Source organism: Talpa occidentalis, unplaced genomic scaffold (genome assembly GCF_014898055.3).
Source record: "Talpa occidentalis isolate TD23 unplaced genomic scaffold, MPIMG_talOcc4v2.1 talOcc4.11, whole genome shotgun sequence".
Taxonomy (NCBI): Eukaryota; Metazoa; Chordata; class Mammalia; order Eulipotyphla; family Talpidae; genus Talpa; species Talpa occidentalis.
Window position 1 is genome coordinate 93,749,123 of NW_023601104.1, and position 18,375 is coordinate 93,767,497.

The window sequence follows — 18,375 nt, forward strand, 5'->3', positions numbered from 1 at the left end:
CATGCTCTCCCTCAGTTGTTCAATCAGTGATTCACATGCATGTCTTCCCTTTGCCTTCGCTGAATGGCCGATGGGCAATCTGCCTCCACACAGAACAGAAACACAGACGCTCATGGACACTGACCCATGCTCCTTACCAAAGTGATAAGAGCCTCAGCTAACCTGGTGGGACTTAATTAGCTAACTTATTGGCACTAAGATCTCAAAATTGATTTAATAATAGTCATTGTTTCATAACTTGTCTTAAGAGCAGGGTAAGATATTTCGCATTCTCCCTTCACCATCTATTCCTCTACTTGTGGCTAATTTTATTACATTAATGCAATTCCTACTCCAAGATACAAAAGTCCAAGAATAAGGTACTGTGGGCTCATGTCCCATAAAGAGAATAGTGAGGGGTCTCTGTGTAATGGGTTTAATCAAAATCCTTGTTTCAGAAACCCCATGACATTCATCACTGGTCACACTGGTGACACTTTTTTCCAACTCATGGATTCATTTACTGGCTCACAATGTGATCATACAAACATAGAGTCCCAAAAAAACACGATCCCGGCCTTTTCGGCCCTTGTGCTGCAGAGCTCACACACTGCATCTATCTGTTAGTTCCTGTGTGTCAGGCCCCCTGGGAATGGACACCACCCCAGCTTTGAATCAACCCACATTCAGCCGCGTTTCCTGCGTGGCCCACTTTATTTAATTCACCTATGTGTCAAAGGTGCCTCAATGGAAAGTAATGAAATTACCACCTTCAGTCATCCCTGTGTGCCCCAAGTTGTCAGCCAACTCTACCCCTACTGGAATGCTTAATTAAAACATGATAGAAAATAAAGAATAATTTTAAACTGTTTAGAGGATAAATTAAATAATTTCTATCCTCTTTTAAAATTACCTGTGATTGATATTAAATATAATACTTGGGGTATCAAGCATTCCCACCGTCATTGTCCGGACTTGGAGTGTTTCATTTATTTGAAGGTCATAGGACAAGCATATGGGACATGGACATAGTCAATGTAGTCCAATGGTCACTTAGAAATTCTCCAGACAGCACCTGAAGAACAAACTGTCCAAAGTATATGAACTAAGGGACTTACTTATATTATTCTTTCTGTTCTTGCTCATAACGACTCTGTATTAAATGATTAGATCAGTTGTCCCGTGTTCACTCTGGAGAGAAAAAAGCAGAGAGATTAAATTTCAATTTTCCAGTGCTTGCTAGTCAGGCAGAACTAGATAGCAATAATCCTTGGCTCAAAAGTACAACTTTTTATTAATCCTACTTAAAATTCTTACTTAAAAATAAAATGATAATCATATATAGAGGTTTGAACCTATAATCCCTGGAAGAGATACAAAAATGGAGACCTACTTACCCCCACAAACATAATTTGGAAAAATAAAATAATAATGATAATACAATAAACACAATAAATCTCCTGCCTAATCCAAGAATAAGAGCTATAATTATTACAAATACCCACCTATAGAAACATTTATTAAGTAGATGGTTATTTAATGTATTACTGACTAATCCAAACACTTTTCCTTTCCTTAATTAAAAAAACCCAGCAAATTAAAAAAACTCAAAACAATACTTCTCAATTATGGATAATAATGTGACTCATAAGAAAAAAACCTAGACTCAACCTGTCCATTCTACTGGAGAATCATATCCATATCAATCATGTTGGTAACATTCTAGAGATTGTCCCTTGAGTAGGCCTCTTTGGCTTTTACCTACATATTCCTTTATTTATTCATACATTGATTCACTTGAAAGAATATAATCCACATACATGAACCACTAAAGCCCAGGAACAAGTTTATTGAATTTTCCTAACTTGTACGATTAACAAATCTCTACAGAGAATGCTGACAGCTTCCTCTCCCTCATGGCCCTGGACTCCACAGAGGACTGGTGGAAGGTGTTAACTCAGACACCCCCACCCACATGTCCTATAAATCCCAGGACAGCCTCCTATTTTTCGGTCACTTTTGCCTTCCTGAACACATTCATTTATTCATTCATAAGCTCATGTATCATAATTACACAATCAATAACCTTTAAGACACATAACTGGGAACAAAAACCAGGCGCTTTTCACTGCCCCTGCTTTTCATGCAGAGCAAACCAACCTGGTTACTTTTCACAAATCAATCTCTGTTTTACATGTCATCTTAATCAGCTCCCTGACTTTCCATCAGCCCCTTACTCACGCTTGGCTTCTACCTGCTCTTCTTCTCAATCAATGTCACATATATCAGAGTGGGTGTCACCGACAACTACAGACCTGCCCTGAGCCTGAACTGACAAAACTGACACCTGTCATCTTCCAAGGCCCTCCGGTCTCGAGTGAGCAACTTTGACCTTTATCAGCGAAGTAAGGAATTAAGCAAATAAACAAGAAGTGACCTGCGTTGAAAATACTTGCACTGGTCTTTGGGGGGCGAGTGGAACCCACCACAGATCTGGACTCATGGCACATTCCGGTCAGGGGCTTGTGGTCGGCGTCCTTAGCGTCACGACTATTTAACTGTTTTCTTAAAATAATCAATGGAAATGTTCACTTACATCAGTTTGGAGACTCCTTCATCCCAGAAGTCACAGCCAAGGTCTTCACAATTAGCTAATGATTAAATCAGCTGTGTGATGCTCTTTCTATAAAGGGGGTGAAAGCTTATGTTTAAAAACACCGAAGACAGAATTCCTTTCAACACTGACCTTTGTCCAGGGCTGGATGAGTCACAAGCCCTAATTCATATTATATCCTGGTCATTTTCCCAAGAATCACACTCTTTTCTTTACTTAAAATATACTAAATAACATGAATACTATTGAAGTCACTGCTCTACATGAAATAAAAACTGTAACAGAGACAGCTGACTCAAGTTGCTGCTTCAGAGGGAGAGCTAATGAGAAAGATGATAGTCTATCATTCTTTATTGGACTATTTGTGCAAAACTGGACATACTAAATTTGTTTCATGGTACAATCTCATCCATTCCCCACCATATGCACTTTAGAGATTCACTCACTGATTTATTTTATTATTCTGGGAATAATAATACCATGTCCTCATTTTTCCAAGAAACCTCAAAATGGATAAACACTAACCTGGAACCAAATTACTTTACTTAGAAATGTCCAGGTGCACCTTTCAAAAAACAGAAGAGTCTAGAATTTTTCACAGAGTATCGGTTGTTGGAAAACAAGATGAATCAGTATCCCTACATGGAAATATATGTTCCTAATTGGTCCATGGTTGGCTGACTTTTAAAAAGTACATTCAGATATAAAGTTATATCTTTTTGTTTATACAAAAATTTCAGTATATACTGAAATTATACAAAAATTATAGAATACACTGAACAAAAACTCTGGGCAAAATTTTTGTCTGTCCACGGTCATTATTGTAAACAGATTGATTGCTTTTTATTGTTTTAATAAGCATCAGTAAAAAAAAATACTAGATTTAAACATTTTCATCAGGTTTCTTTTAAAAATCTCAAAAGTACATCTGCCATATAATCCAGCAATTTCAGTCCTAGAGACTTATCCGAAGACTGCAAAAATGCTAATTCAAAGGGACACATGCACTTCTGTGTTCACTGCAGCACTATTTACAACAGCCAAGCTATGGAAGCAATCTAAATGCCAAACAATGAGACGATAAAGAAAATGTGGTGCATACACACAGTGGAATACTACTCAGTAATAAAAAAGAAAAAGATTAAATCTTGCCATTTGCAACAAAACGGATGGAACTGAATGGTTTCTACTAAGAAAAATAATTCAGAAAGAGAAAGACAAACAAGATGATTTTCATTCTATGTCAAATATAAAACAACAAAGCAAAGGAACAGCCAATAACAAACCAAGACAAACTCTTGAAATCTAATTGCCAAAGGGGAGGAAGGGCAGGTGAACGCATGCAAAGTGTGGGGAGCCCAATAGACTGGGGTGGGAGATCATGGGGGCTTTGCTTTAGGCGTGGTGTGCTAACATACATTTGTACCCCTAAAACATATATAGTATTGTAAACCAGTGTTACCTCAATAAACATAATAAAACAAACAAAATATATTCTCATCGTCGGTCTCTGTGGAGCTCTGGATAATATGGCTATTGAACGAACTATTTATATGAGTAAAGGTGTTTCATTTCCTTCATAAAACAGTCAGCTGCTACCACCAACACAGCACAGAAACTCTAGGCCGTTACGTACAAATGGTCATACACTCCCTTCCAGAGTAGTGAGAACCTTGACTATGAATTTATTGGGACTTTTAATCTCCATCAGATTTTATTAATAATCCCTTCATTCTATTTCTTAAAAATGAGTACATGATTTCTCTTCCTCTTTCATTCATTCATTGATGTATTTTTAAATTTGTGGGTTAAGTAATAAAAATAAAATCAGCTCAAAAACCACAAAAGCACAAATGACCACAGGCTCAATTTCCACAGAGGGAATAACCTCGTGTCTCTTTAAAATGGACCTCAGAGTTGCATATGGGTTTAATCAAAACTCCAGTTTCAGATACCCCATGGTACTCATCATTGGTCCAAGCACGTCTTCATTTATTTATCTATTTCCCGACCCATGAATCAATAGGATCATGAGATTCCAGGAACAAGATCTTGCTACTAGTGGCTCTTCCCCATAGAGCAAACAGGCTAGATCTCCCTTGAAAATGGACCTCAGAGAACATGTGTGATCGGTAAATAGCCACGTTTCCCATCAAATCCACATTCACCACAGGTCCTTCTGTGACTTTTCTTATTTAATTTGCTCATGATTTAGGGGTGACTGAATGGAAAGTGATGACACCACCACCTTTACTGACACAGCGTGTCCCATTGTCTTCCAGGTTATCTGCCTGGACTGGGGATGTTTGCAGTGGCATAAACAGTTTCTGAAAATGAATGAAATGACCATTACATGTTTTTGAATAATGTCATTTGTGCCAAATTAGACTGAATTTCAATTTGAGTTAGAACATATTCCCATCACTGGTCCACACTTGGGGATTCTTTTTCTCACATAGACATTGATTTTTTTCAAGCACCACTAAAAACTCCAGAACAAAACCTCTCAACCCAGGATGGGAACTTGGAGTCTTACTTACATTTGTCTCTGTGTTCTTTACCACAGAGCTAATTGTCACGATTTTTTTTTTCTTAGAAAATGAATGAGCCCACAGTCCTGTGGTCATTCTGCAGAGGAAAGAGCAGAATTAAACTAGATTGGTAATGTATGTCAGGAGATAGAATAAACTAGATAGAAATTAACTGGTAATAAAAAACCTCATTCCTTTCCAATCTGTCCAATATTTTACTTGTACTTTTAAATAATATAATAGCCACTGTTAAATCTATCACATAAGGTAAAAACAATGTCTATTAAATATATTTTCATGTTTTAATAGTTTTAACTGAATAACAGATTATTTTAATGGATCTTGATTTCACAGAATGGGTATTTAAGCCCACATTTCACATTATCAATGATGACTCAAAATTGATTTTAATGTTATATATTCATTTATCCATTCAACAATTTGTTAATGTATTCATCCATTTAATTTATTTGACCATATGTTCACACTAATAAAGAAAGTTAAATGGTAAACTAGCCAGCAATCCAAATCAAAAATACCATTAGGTACAATCATCCACATGTACCTTATCAAAACTGGGAGTAAACTAGGAATTTTTCTTCCTATAAATATGAGCAGTGAAAACGCAAACTACTACCTATCATTGTCTCATTAGACATCGCCTCATTGATCAGTGCTTTGTCTTATTTTAAATAATTAGGATAGGATTTTACTTAACTCACTCAATGATAGCAATATATCAATGTCTGTGAATGCTAAAGATTCGAGAAATGAATCCTGAGAAAATCTAAATAACCCTGAGCAATCTGTTAGTCACAGAAATAACTGACTAGGTCATTTTCGAGTTGTTAATAAAATTTAATGCTCACAGTCAGACAACCCTACATCTCCCATATGACACTTTGTCAACATGTGACCGTCAATGAGATATGTATTTCATCAATTATCCCTTCATTAAATGTTTCATATTTCCTTTTAAAAATGGGACAGGAAAAGCAATGCTTGGAGGGTAGCACTGAGTACATTCATTGGGAAAGAAGACCTGAGTGTCTCGTGATAAATGACTGGGGAAGACATATATAGAAAAATGTTATTCAGCCTCAAGAATGGGGATCTGATCATTTGCAACAACATGGATGAACCTGGAGGATATTACACTAAATAAAATGAGAGAGACATGGAAAGAAAAATACCTCACCTATATGTGGAATCCTAAAAAATTGAATCACAGAAGTGGAGAGAAGAAAAGAGTGGTTGTCAGAAGTTTGGTGTGGGCGGGGGGAGCATGGAAACAGCTAGATGTTGCCCAAAGCACAAAGATTCAGTTATGTGGGATGTGTAAATCCAGAGATCTACTGTACAGAATCAAAACTGAAGTTAATAACATATCACAAACTGGAAATTTGCTAAGAAAGTTGATTTTGGGCACTCTTATCACAAAGACAACAAAGTAAAAACTTGATAACTATGTGAGAATGTGGATATGGTAATACAGCTTGAGTGTAGTGATCACTTCACTAGGAAAATATCATGTTGTATACCTTAAATGCATACAATTTTTATTTGAAGAAAGAAGATCTAAAAATCAGTAATTTAACGATAAATTAAGATGGGCATCATGTGAAAATATACATTTGTAGAAGTTTAAAACAATAGTCCCCAAAACAGATACATGATGCAAAACACTTTACCTCAATAAACATAATTTGAGAAAAAGAACTGAATTAATGCTATGAATTATTTCATACCATTCACCACTCACATTATCTGCATATTTTAAGAACAAAAAAGGAAGAAATTTGAGAGTTGATTAACAAAAAAACCCATGATAATATCTTCAGTAAAGTTCACTTATTTTAACAAAAAAAGAAATACAAAGAAAGAAGAATAGAAGTAATAAAAATTAAAGAAAGAATCAATGACACTGAAAACAAGAAATAATCAAGAAGAAAATAAGTCAATGAAACCCACAATTTATTCTTTGAAAAGATCAACAAAGTCATAAGCTAGTAGTCAAGCTAAGAAAAAAGAGAGAAGGCACAGTTTGCTAATGAGAAGTCAAACTAATCTTCTTCCACTGAAGATGCTATAAGCAATATAAGTGGAATCAAGGAAAACTATGAACAAATTTGATAACCGAGATGAAATGAACCGAACCCTTAAAAGACACAAAATGCCAAAACTCACACAAGAAATTAATAATGAGTGAAATTGATTCAATAATTAATAACTTTTAAAATGGAAATACCAGATCCAGGTTGATTCACGGGTGAAAGCTATGAAATATTTAAGAAAGAATTTATACCAATTCTCTACAATCTCATCCAGAAGATAGAAGCAGAAGAAATATTTCCTAACTATTCTAAAAGCCCAAAATTGCCCTAATTTCAAGATCAGAGAAAGATATGACATGGAAAGAAAATGATAGAATATAGCTCTCATGAACAAATGATAAACATCTTCAACAAAATATAAGTCAAATCCAACAATATATAAAAAGAATATGCTGTGCCCAACTAGAATTTACCCCAAGCATGCAAGGTAGATTCAACACTAAAAAGTGAATTGATATAAAACATCAGAAGAAAGAACTAAGTAGGAAATTCACATGATTACATCAATATAAATAGATGCAGAAAAAGCAGATGACAAAATATAAAACTCTCAGTAGTGAGCTTTTGCAATGAGATTAATTTCCTCAACTTGATGAAGAATATCTACAAAACCCTACAGCTTTCTAACATCGTACTTAATGAGGAAAAATTAGAAGCTTTCCTATGAAAATCAGGAACAAGTCCAAGATGTTTCCACTCACCAACATTTCTTCTTAACATTATACTGGAAATTATAGTTAAAGCAATAATGAAATTTTTAAAGGATAAATATTTCCTTTAAAAAGGAAATAAAAGGTAAATTTTGTGAGAGAAGAAATAAAGCTGTCTTTGTTTACAGATTGCATGAACATCTATGTAGAACTGACAAAAATATACTAATGAAACAAATAAGCCATTATAGCAAGGTTGCAGGATTTAACATTAATTTATAAAAGTCAACTTCCTATATACCAGCAATGAACAAGTGGAATCTAAAATTAAAAGCAGGGCCTCCCCTGGTGGCGCAGTGGTTGAGCGCTGGGTTGCAAGGCTGCCCACAGCCTCTGCAGCGCCAGTTTGATCCTCAGCCACCGGCAAGGGTCCCACAAAATAAAATAAATAAATAGATAGATAAATAAATAAATAAATAAAAACAGAAAACATTTAAAAAATAAATAAATTAAATCAAAAAATTAAATTAAAAACAGAATACCATTTACATTAGCACCTCAAAAATGAAATACTAAGGGGGCCTCACTGGTGGTGCAAGAGGTTAAGTGTCAGCACTATGAAGCAATCTGCAGCTACTGCAGCACAAGTTTGATCCCTGGCCAAGGATGTGACCCACATGGCACAGCAAACCTCTCCTGTCTCACCCACTGCTCCCCTCAGCTATGTATTTCAGTCAATCCGCCTGTTCTGCTCCCCACTCTGTCTCTGATGAATCCTCTCATCCCACCACCTCTGGCCTGTATCCTAGTTCTTGTATGCATAAATAAATAAATCTTTTTTAAAAAATGAAATACTTAGATATAAATCTAACCAAATATAAGTATGAACTATATAAGGAAAACTACAAAATTATGATAAAAGTAATCAAAGAATTTAATAAATGGAGAGGTATTCCATGTTCACGAATAGACTCAACATTGATAAGACATGGATTCTCTTCAACTTAATTGATAGATTCAATGCAATACCAGGCTAAATCCTTAAGATAATTAAACAGTGTGGTAATGGTAAAAGAACAGACAAACACATTCATGGAACAGAATAAAGAGCCTATGAATAGAGGTCCACATAAAGATGGTCAACTGATCTTTGACAAAGGACCGAAGGTAATACAATGGAGTGAAGATGGTCTCTTCAATAAATGGTGCTAGAGACAGTGGAAGATCATAATTAAGTAGCTCAAATATACAGTATGTATGTCATGCATATACTCTTTGATTTTGCTGTTAAGCGAAAATGTTATTAAGGTGTATTTACTCTGGCATATTCCCTGAAAACCAATAAAATAATTTGGAGTAGAAATAAATGAGTGAATAAATAAATGAATGAATAAATGGTGCTATAACTAGATACCCACAGGAAAGAAAAGAAAGAGGTACAAACCTTATATACATCATAAAAATTAACTCAAAAAATCATAGGCTGGAAAGCAAAGTGTAAAACCAGAAAACTCCTAGAAGATAACCTAGAAGAAAATCTTGATAACCCTGGGTTTGGCATGGACTTTGCAAATATAAAACCAAAAACTCAGCCCATGAAAGAAATAACTGAAAAGCTGGACTTGATGAAAATTAAGTTTCTGCTGTGCAAAGAATCTGCCAGAAGAACAAAAAACAAGTCACCTGGGAGAAAATATTTGTAAAAGACATATCTGATAAAGGGCTCCTGTCCAAAACATTCTTAAACAAGAAAGCAAACTGATCAAAAAATGAGTCAATGGCCTTAAAATACACCACAACAAAGTAGGTACAGATGGCAAATTAAGTCATAAGACTTAATTCTTCCCATCACCTGCCATCAGGGAAACATGAACTGAAACCACACTCAGACATCACCACACACCTATGAGAATGACCAAATCCCAGACAATGGCACCACGTGCTGGGAAACGTGTGATGATTCTTCTGGTTCACTGTTGGTGGGCATGAAAGATGGCACCATCACCTTGGAAGACAGTTTGGCAGTTTCTTACAAAACGAAGGCTTTTCTCCCCATATGACCTAATAATAGCACTCCTTGTATTTACCCAAAGGAGGTGAAGACTTAGGTCTACATAATAAGCAGCATGTGAGAGTTTACAGTGGCTTTATCTAGAACTGCTGAATCTGGAAGTGATGAAGGTAGCCTTCAACAGGTGAGTGAATAAATGAGCTGTGGTACGGCCACACAACGGAATCGTGTAAGTGCTAAGAAGAAATGAATGATCAAGCCAGGAGAAGATACAGGAAAATCTGAAATGCAAATTATTTAGTGAAAGAAGACAATAGGAAAAGGCTACGTATGAATTCCAATTACATGACATTTTAGAAAAGACTAAGCTATGCAGGTAGAAAAAAGATCAATGGTGGCCAAGAGGTCAGTGGGCTAAGAGGTGAGCAGGTGGAGCTCAGAGGATCATTAGCAGACTGACATGTTCTGGAAGACCCTACAAGGGTGGGCACATGTCATCATACATTTGTGAAAAGTTATTGATTTACAACCAAGATGAACCCTGGTGGAATCTATGCTTCTGGGCGATAATGTGCCATGCAGCACTGGGCAGGGCACTGCTGACAGTGGGGGAGGCTGTGCTGTGGGGACAGGGGACACTATCCCCTCTACCTTTCACTCCGTTGGCCATGAACCTAAAACTACTCTTAAACATAGTCTTTTTCTAAAAGGAAGCAGTGTTAAAAATAAATAAATCCACTACCCATTAACAGCCGTATTACACAGAGCTGTCTCCTATGCCCTTTACCCAAAAGTGCAAGAACCTTGAGCTACTTATTTTACTGAAACTCAGAACTTCCAAATAGTAATAGCCCTATTCTTTACTCTATTACATATTCTCATAATTGGTTCAATCAAGGACCCCTTTGTCTTCCCCTTTTTTATTCTCTGAAATAATAAAACCCATGAAACAAACCCACCAAGTCAAGAACGTGAGCTTTGATGATTACTTAAATGTTTCAATACTTTCTATCCACAGAAATGACAGCCAAGATTTTCACCAATGAGAACAATTAAGTCATGTGTGGTGTACCCCATTGTGTGGAGTGAAAGCACAGAATTTAAAACTATATATGTAACAGTCTATGTTTAAATATCTAAAGGGATATTAACAGACCCATATTAGATTAATCGTAAACACTGATTCATGCCAATTTTAATCAGTGAACCAATGACCAGCCCATTACATACTGACTTAGCTAACACTGAACTTACCTAACACTGAACACAAGAGTAAGAAGTGATAATTATAAGCACCCTGTATGTACTCTCTACCCACATGGTAGGTAAGAATCTAAAGTGTTTTTCCTAATTATGGATGCCAATTGTGCAGAACTGGAAACATTTAAATACTTCCCAGTGACATCTTCACCAGTAAACAAAGCTAGACCCTACTCCACATACTTCAGAATTGTTCATTTGTTGATCTATTCATTTGTTTGTACATATGAATAATTTGAATACCTATTGACTTTTTCAGAGAAAACCCAATACAATCCACCTATCAACAATCCAAATGGCAACTGCAGATGTGAACTTGACCTAAAGTGAAAGAACCTGGTTTGCTTTTTGCCTTGCCTTGAGTATTGGGCATGAACAACAGGACAGACCATCCACATTCCTTCACAGTCATGCCCCACCGGACCCTGGCCTTATCCCAGGGGTTGCCAATGGGGTTGTGTTGTCAATGTCTAGGTACATTTTTGATCACCTCAGCTAGGAGAGGGGGATCCAGATTGGCACCTAGCAAGGAGAAGCCAGTGACATCACTAGTTATCCTGCAATTTACACAACTGCCCAAGCACTAAGTGCTGTCCTGCCTCAAAGGTCTGGCCCTCCTCAAAATCACTGGTTGAGAGATTAATATATTCATCAGTCATTTATTATATCATCAATATCCATGAATGAACAAACTGGACTGGAAGTCTGAATGATGTCAACAGCTGTTCATGTGCTCATTACTCTGAACATTACCAACTAGATCAGATTTGTTTTCAGCGCAGAGGAGTAACATTGATTTCTAGGTACTTATCTCCACATGCTCCTTACCCAAATTGGTATCAGACTGAATCAAATTATGTTAGAACTGAGTGCTTCAGAAATGTATTAATAATAGTAAAGACATTCCACTGGATCATAATTAGGCCACATACAGCTTTCCTTGTCTTTACTTATTTATTTATTCATTCGTTAATTCATTTAGAGTAACTGAATTTACACCTATGCACCTCAATGGCTTAACAACAAAATACTGATATTATTAACTTCTATTGTAAGTTCATTTTCCATTAGTGAATGAACTTACCACTGAGTAGGGCACTAGTGGTAGCATGGCATTAACTAGCCCTCTGACCTCAGAGTCACAGGGTTTAATCAAAACCATTGATTCAGAGACCCCAGAACACTCATCATTGGTCCAGACTTGGCACTTTCATTCATTCGACCACATCTTTGCTTATTTTTTTTAAAGATTTATTTATTTATTTATTTATACAAGCACTGGGTACAGTCAGAAGTGCAGGGGGGTGAGAGAATTCACCAGAGCCAGAGCGGGGAACAGAACAGGCAGACTGATGAAACACACTGCTTAGGGGAGCAGCAGGCGCAGCAGGAGAGGTCTGCACGCCATGTGGTACCCTCGCCCAGCGGCCGGGGATCGAACAAGCACTGCAGAAGCTGTGGGCAGCTTCGCAGCTCAGCACTCAACTGCCTGCGCCACCAGGGGAGGCTCACATCTTTGCTTATTGACTCACTTAGTAGCTCCATTCAACTGAGAGAGTACATACTTATTTAGAATGAAACTTGGCATTATACATAGATGATCAACTTTCTAGCTTCATATCAATTCCATATTTGTACTTTGTCCATGTATGTAACTAACCTGTCCATGTCTCAAAGATAACACACAGTACCTCCAAGCTGGTTACAATGATTTGTGACTCCTGGTACGTACAGCCTTTCAGGCTCTCCCATGCAGCAGACCTGGCCAGAAACACCATGGAAGTGACAACATGGATGATTTCTGAATCTAGGCTATAGGATATTGAGATTCCCCCTTTTTCTCTCTTGAAATGTGTGCTCTGGGAGAAGTCAGCCACCATGTTGTAAGGACACTCAAGCAGTCCTGAGGAGAAGCTCACACAGGAGGGGACAACATTCAACACCGACTTCCCAGTCATGGGATGGAGCTGCATATGCACACCCTCCAGCGACAGCCAGGCTTCCAGATGACACAACTTCATCAGCTAGTCTGGCTACAACCAACACCTAAGCTGGCCACTAAGGTTCTGCTGCACCCCTGGCCCAGAGAAATTGTGACAGATAACAAATGTTAATGGCTGTTTTAAATCACTACTTTGTAGAGTAATTTGTACACAGCACTAGATAGCTAATACAGTATAGTGAACAGCCATCAAGTCTCACAGTGAGGACATGGACCGTCTCTTCCTTCTTCTGGTCCGCAACCCCCTCCAAGAGTTAATGGCTTAGGGCCTCCCCTGGTGGCGCAGTGGTTGAGCGATGGGCTGCGAAGCTGCCCCCAGCCTCTGCAGCGCCGGTTCAATCCCTGGCCACAGGCGAGGGTCCCACATGGCGTGCAGACCTCTCCTGCCACCCGCTGCTCCCCTCAGCAGTGTACTTCGGTCCTTCTGCCTGCTCTGCTCCCCGCTCTCGCTCTGGTGAATTCTCTCACCCTCCCGCGCTTCTGACTGTACCCAGTGCTTGTATAAGTAAATAAATAAATATTAAAAAAAAAGAGTTAATGGCTTAGGCCTCAATCATGGAAGGAATGTTAAATTAATCATGATACAAAATAAAATATTGAATATACTCTAAAAATGAATAAAAGCCCTCCAGCACTTTTAATAGACCTAAAATTAATCCAATACACTGAATTAGATTAAATGAAAAGTGTATTTTTTTTTTGTGGGACCCTCGCCGGCAGCTGGGGAACGAACCAGCGCTGCCAAGGCTGTGGGCAGCCTCGCAGTCCAGCGCTCAACCGCTGCACCACCAGGGGAGGCCCTGAAAAGTGTATTTTTCAAGTATATAAAATCTCCTGTCTCCCTGCTGCTCCCCTCGGCAGTTTATTTCAGTCAGTCTGCCTGTTCTGCTCCCCACTCTGTCTCTGGTGAGTCCTCTTACCCACCACACCTCTGGCCTGTACCCCAGTTCTTTTTTTTTTAAGTTTTTTTTATTTATTTATACAAGCACTGGGTACAGCCAGAAGCACGGGAGGATGAGAGAATTCACCAGAGCCAGAACAGGGAGCAGAACAGGCAGACTGATGAAATACACTGCTGAGGGGAGCAGAAGCATGGCAGGAGAGGTCTGCGTGCCATGTGGGACCCTCGCCAGTGGCCAGGGATCAAACCGGTGCTGCAGAGGCTGGGGGCAGCTTAGCAGCCCAGCACTCAACCACTGTACCACCAGGGGAGGCCCTGTACCCCAGTTCTTGTATGCATAAATAAATAAAAATAAATACTTAAAAAAAATAAAAAGCAATTTTAATTGCCGGTCCCTGCATAACATCCTTTGATTTTATTTAAACAATTAGTCATTTATTCCTGTGACATAATTTTGTGATGAACAAACCACCTAAACTAAAGATGAATTCTGACTATTGACCTCCACAATATTGAGGGCCCTCACCCACAAAGGTAAAAACTAAAATTTTATCACTATTGAATAATGAAATCAGCTATATTGTTTTCATTCTGTGACGTAAAATGCACATTTTGTAAAGAAAGGATCCACTTGTCTTTTCTTAATGAACTGGAGTTGTGAGATGCTAGATTAATCCTAAATCTTGGTTCCTATCACATCCCAATAACCATTGACTCGAGACTAACGCTATACTTTATGTATTGACTTATTTACTACTTAATTTTTTTTTATTTAAAGATTTATTTATGCATAGAAGAGCCGGGGTACAGGCCAGAGATGTGGGGGGTGAGAGGATTCACCAGAGACAGAGTGGGGAACAGAACAGGCAGATTGACGGAAATACACTGCTGAGGGGAGCAGCGGGCGAGTCAGGAGAGGTCTGCTGCATCACGTGTGTTGCTCCCTGGCCGGCCGGGGATCGAACTGGTGCTGCAGAGGCTGCAGAAGCTGCAGATTACTTCATAGTGCAGTGCTTAACCCCTTGCGCCACCAGGGAGGCCCTTTACTACTTAATTTTTAATCAATGTCGTGAGCGCTGTTAAATCCATCACCGAACACAAGAGTGATAAATGAAACTAGTTCTACTGCCCACCCCTACGCTCCCTGACCACAGAGCTCCAGCACCATTCATCTTTTTTAAGAGCCCATATTCCAGCATTGCTGAATGCGCCATGGGGCATAAATCATGCATTTATTTCACTCATTCATGTTTTTCTCTTAATTACAAAAAGAATAATTTAGTCATCAATTCATCTTTTGAGGAAAAAGTAACATCCACACATCATTCAGAATTGAAGTACCATTTTATGCAACTGCTGGCTCCAATAGGCTAAGCCCATATCCGCTTTCCTTCATCTATAAAACCGGCACAGTCACCATCTTTGTATCAAGATACCTGCTTTGCACTGACCCAGTTTTTAACGATTGGCTGTCTTAAAATTATTGAAATATGAATTCCTTCATTCACTTTTGACAGCACACTGGAGTGAAGGAAAGCACTGACTGAAGTCATCGACAAAACTACTAACACTAGCACCTGCCTGTCAGCTCATTTAGAGAGTCCTTCATTAAAAAAAAGCAGTCACTTGAAAGCACAGGTTTCATCTTACCTACTGCCATATTCTCAACATTACTCCATGCTTGGCCTTCCTTACATCAGGCAAGGTTTGAACAATTATCATTCAAGTAAAGGATTTGTTCCTTTTCTACATAAGACCAACAACCAGCCACCCAACACCGACGCAAAGGCACAACACACACTTGTAGGGAACTGGGTAGATCTGGTATGGAAAACAGTCAAAAAGACTTGACCTATTTATGTCATGAAACTCAGTCTTTGGGAGATAACATAACCAATAAGAGTCATTTTATCGCTGGAGAGACACATACTGGGTCACCACTCACAGTGGCCTTCGTATTACAGTGCCCCTCAAAGGTTTTAGAGCAAATCTGCAGACTATTCAGAGACAGATGTTTGACTCCTCTGCTGTGATACCCTCCCCCACAGAGAAACAACTAGATTTCCTTTTCTTAATGGACCTCCGAGTTACAGAAGTTAATACATATCTTTGATTCCTGCCCCTTAGATTAATCACCACTGGTTCATACTAGCCATCTTTTTATTCCTTTATGTATACATTGCTTATTCCCTTATTTATTGATTCACTAACAATAATACCATCCATGAATAGCTACTAGATACTATTCAAAAATCAAAAATCCCAAGAGCATCCTTGAATACTAATCGTCGCTATCGATAGCCCATTTCCCACATTACTAATAGACAAGGCTGTTTTTTTGCCATCTGTATTATATATAAATATAGATATATGCTTTTGCATATGCAAATTAATAATGATCCTTGTTTCATATAAAGATCTTTGTTTCATATCAAAAAGGTCCATGCTTGGACATTTTTGAAGATGGAGCAGTGAATACCAAGGACCCATCATCTTACTCCACAATTAGAACAACAATACTGCCCATCTTCCTTCCTGCATGCCCCTCTCACAAGGAATTACTAGCCCAAATCTTTGTCAATGCACTTAATACACTTAAATGAATTACAATGAAAAATAAAATATAATTTGAAAATGAATACACCACCACTTTGCACCATTTTAGTAGATTATTTAGTAGCACTGAATCAGATTAATCATAAATCCCAACTCCAATTCTGTACTGGTGTTATTGGTTTTATTTATTACGATATTAATATCTAGTATCTAGTATCCATCTATTACTTTGATAAACTCAAATAACAGCCACAAACCAACCTCCCAACCCAAGAACATAAACTGTAACTATTACTTACATCAATCTCTCCTCTCCTTACCCAGAGTGTACAAAAGTCATGATCTTTTGCATTAGAAAATGATTAAATCAGCTGTGATACATTCACTTGGTGAAGTAAAATGCAGACTTTCTAAAGAAAGACAGAGAGCCAGAGTTAGACATTTTTTAATGGAAATCAGTCTTGCAGTATTAATAACAAGCTCAGGTCATTTCATAATCTCATCATTGCCCAAGAATGGCATTTCTTATTTATTGACTTACTTAATTTTTATTTTAAATAATGTAATGAGCATCAACCCAAGATAATACCATTATCTATCATAAATATCTGCCTACACATGCCCTCTTCATAAATTTAACAGCTCAGTGATTGCTTTTAATGGACCTCACTTGTGCAAAATTGGATAAATGTAGATCTTTGTTTTATGGCATATTTTCACCAACTATGCATGAATTTTTCTGATTTATATCTCTAACGATTCATTTACTTTATTCACATATATAATTCAGCATGAGATAAATTATCTACCCATTTTTCTAAAGAACTTTTCCATGGAAATTCCTATGTGTACCTGACCCAAAGCAGGAGGAACTGGGAGTCCTATTTCTTTATCTGGACAACATTTGGGTATAAGAAGGAGTGATGATTATCTTTGGTTCATAACACGTGTTCTTCCTTGGCCCTAGGTTGTACTTATTTTAAATAATCAATCTACATATAGACTTATTCCTACACTCTCTTATAACAATATGTCAATATCAATGAAAGACCTTTTGAGGGAAGAAATGTTGAAACCAACGTCATATAAATAGGAAAGAGAAATAACAAACATCTCTGACAATGTATAAAACACCTTCCATCTTTTTGTAGGAATCATCAGTTGTGTACAATTAAATTAATTATCATTACCTATGGCTCAGGACCTATTGTCATCATTAGTAGTATAATATAGGGCATTTTATAATTGTATAATTTTATGCAGCTAATTATTACTCTGAAATAGTTCTGTGAACACCCATGAACACATTTCCTTAACTAAGAACTTAAACTTTGACTCCTCAGTCTTTACACTTATTAAGCAGAGTTACCAGTCAAAAATCTACATTATCAGATATTATTAAATCAGCTATGATATGTTAATTTCTGAGGCGAGGTAAAAATCAGGCTTTAAAAAATAGCCAAGAATAATAAATTACGGTATGTCTAAAGGATACTAATTGTAGGGTTCTAGAGGAGACATAAACTTTGCTTCATTTCACTGGCCCAAGAATATCACCACTTTTTATTTACTAAACTATTTAATTTTAATTTAAGCATAGTCTTGAATCTATCACTTAATCTCTAAGTAAGAACTATGACTGCTATAAATATGTCTACTTTACATGGGCAACATCAAGATGGTCCTCTCTGGTGGAACTTTCTTACACAGATGAGATCAACTTAAATCCATGTATCAGGGCATATGCCTAAGAATGA

The 18,375-nt window shown here is 37.5% G+C and overlaps 1 long non-coding RNA gene and 2 other non-coding genes across 46 annotated transcripts in view; all 3 read right to left on the reverse strand.

The window, feature by feature from the left end:
- Positions 1–18,375, reverse strand: part of LOC129145311 (uncharacterized) — a 116,447-nt gene that overhangs the window by 71,169 nt on the left and 26,903 nt on the right. For 41 of the 44 annotated variants that reach the window (XR_008550732.1, XR_008550728.1, XR_008550726.1 and 38 more), the window contains 3 exons: positions 16,918–17,028; positions 2,576–5,221; positions 1,098–1,170 (listed from right to left, as the gene is read on the reverse strand). This is a non-coding gene — a long non-coding RNA (uncharacterized LOC129145311). Of the gene's footprint in view, positions 1–1,097; positions 1,171–2,575; positions 5,222–12,243; positions 13,439–16,917; positions 17,029–18,375 lie in introns of those variants that run through there. The other 3 variants (XR_008550684.1, XR_008550694.1, XR_008550742.1) reach the window with 3 other exon arrangements.
- LOC119239632 (small nucleolar RNA SNORD113/SNORD114 family) lies at positions 4,498–4,572 on the reverse strand. The gene has a single exon (XR_005123912.1). It is a non-coding gene; the product is annotated as a small nucleolar RNA SNORD113/SNORD114 family (small nucleolar RNA).
- Positions 12,286–12,357, reverse strand: LOC119239637 (small nucleolar RNA SNORD113/SNORD114 family). The gene has a single exon (XR_005123916.1). It is a non-coding gene; the product is annotated as a small nucleolar RNA SNORD113/SNORD114 family (small nucleolar RNA).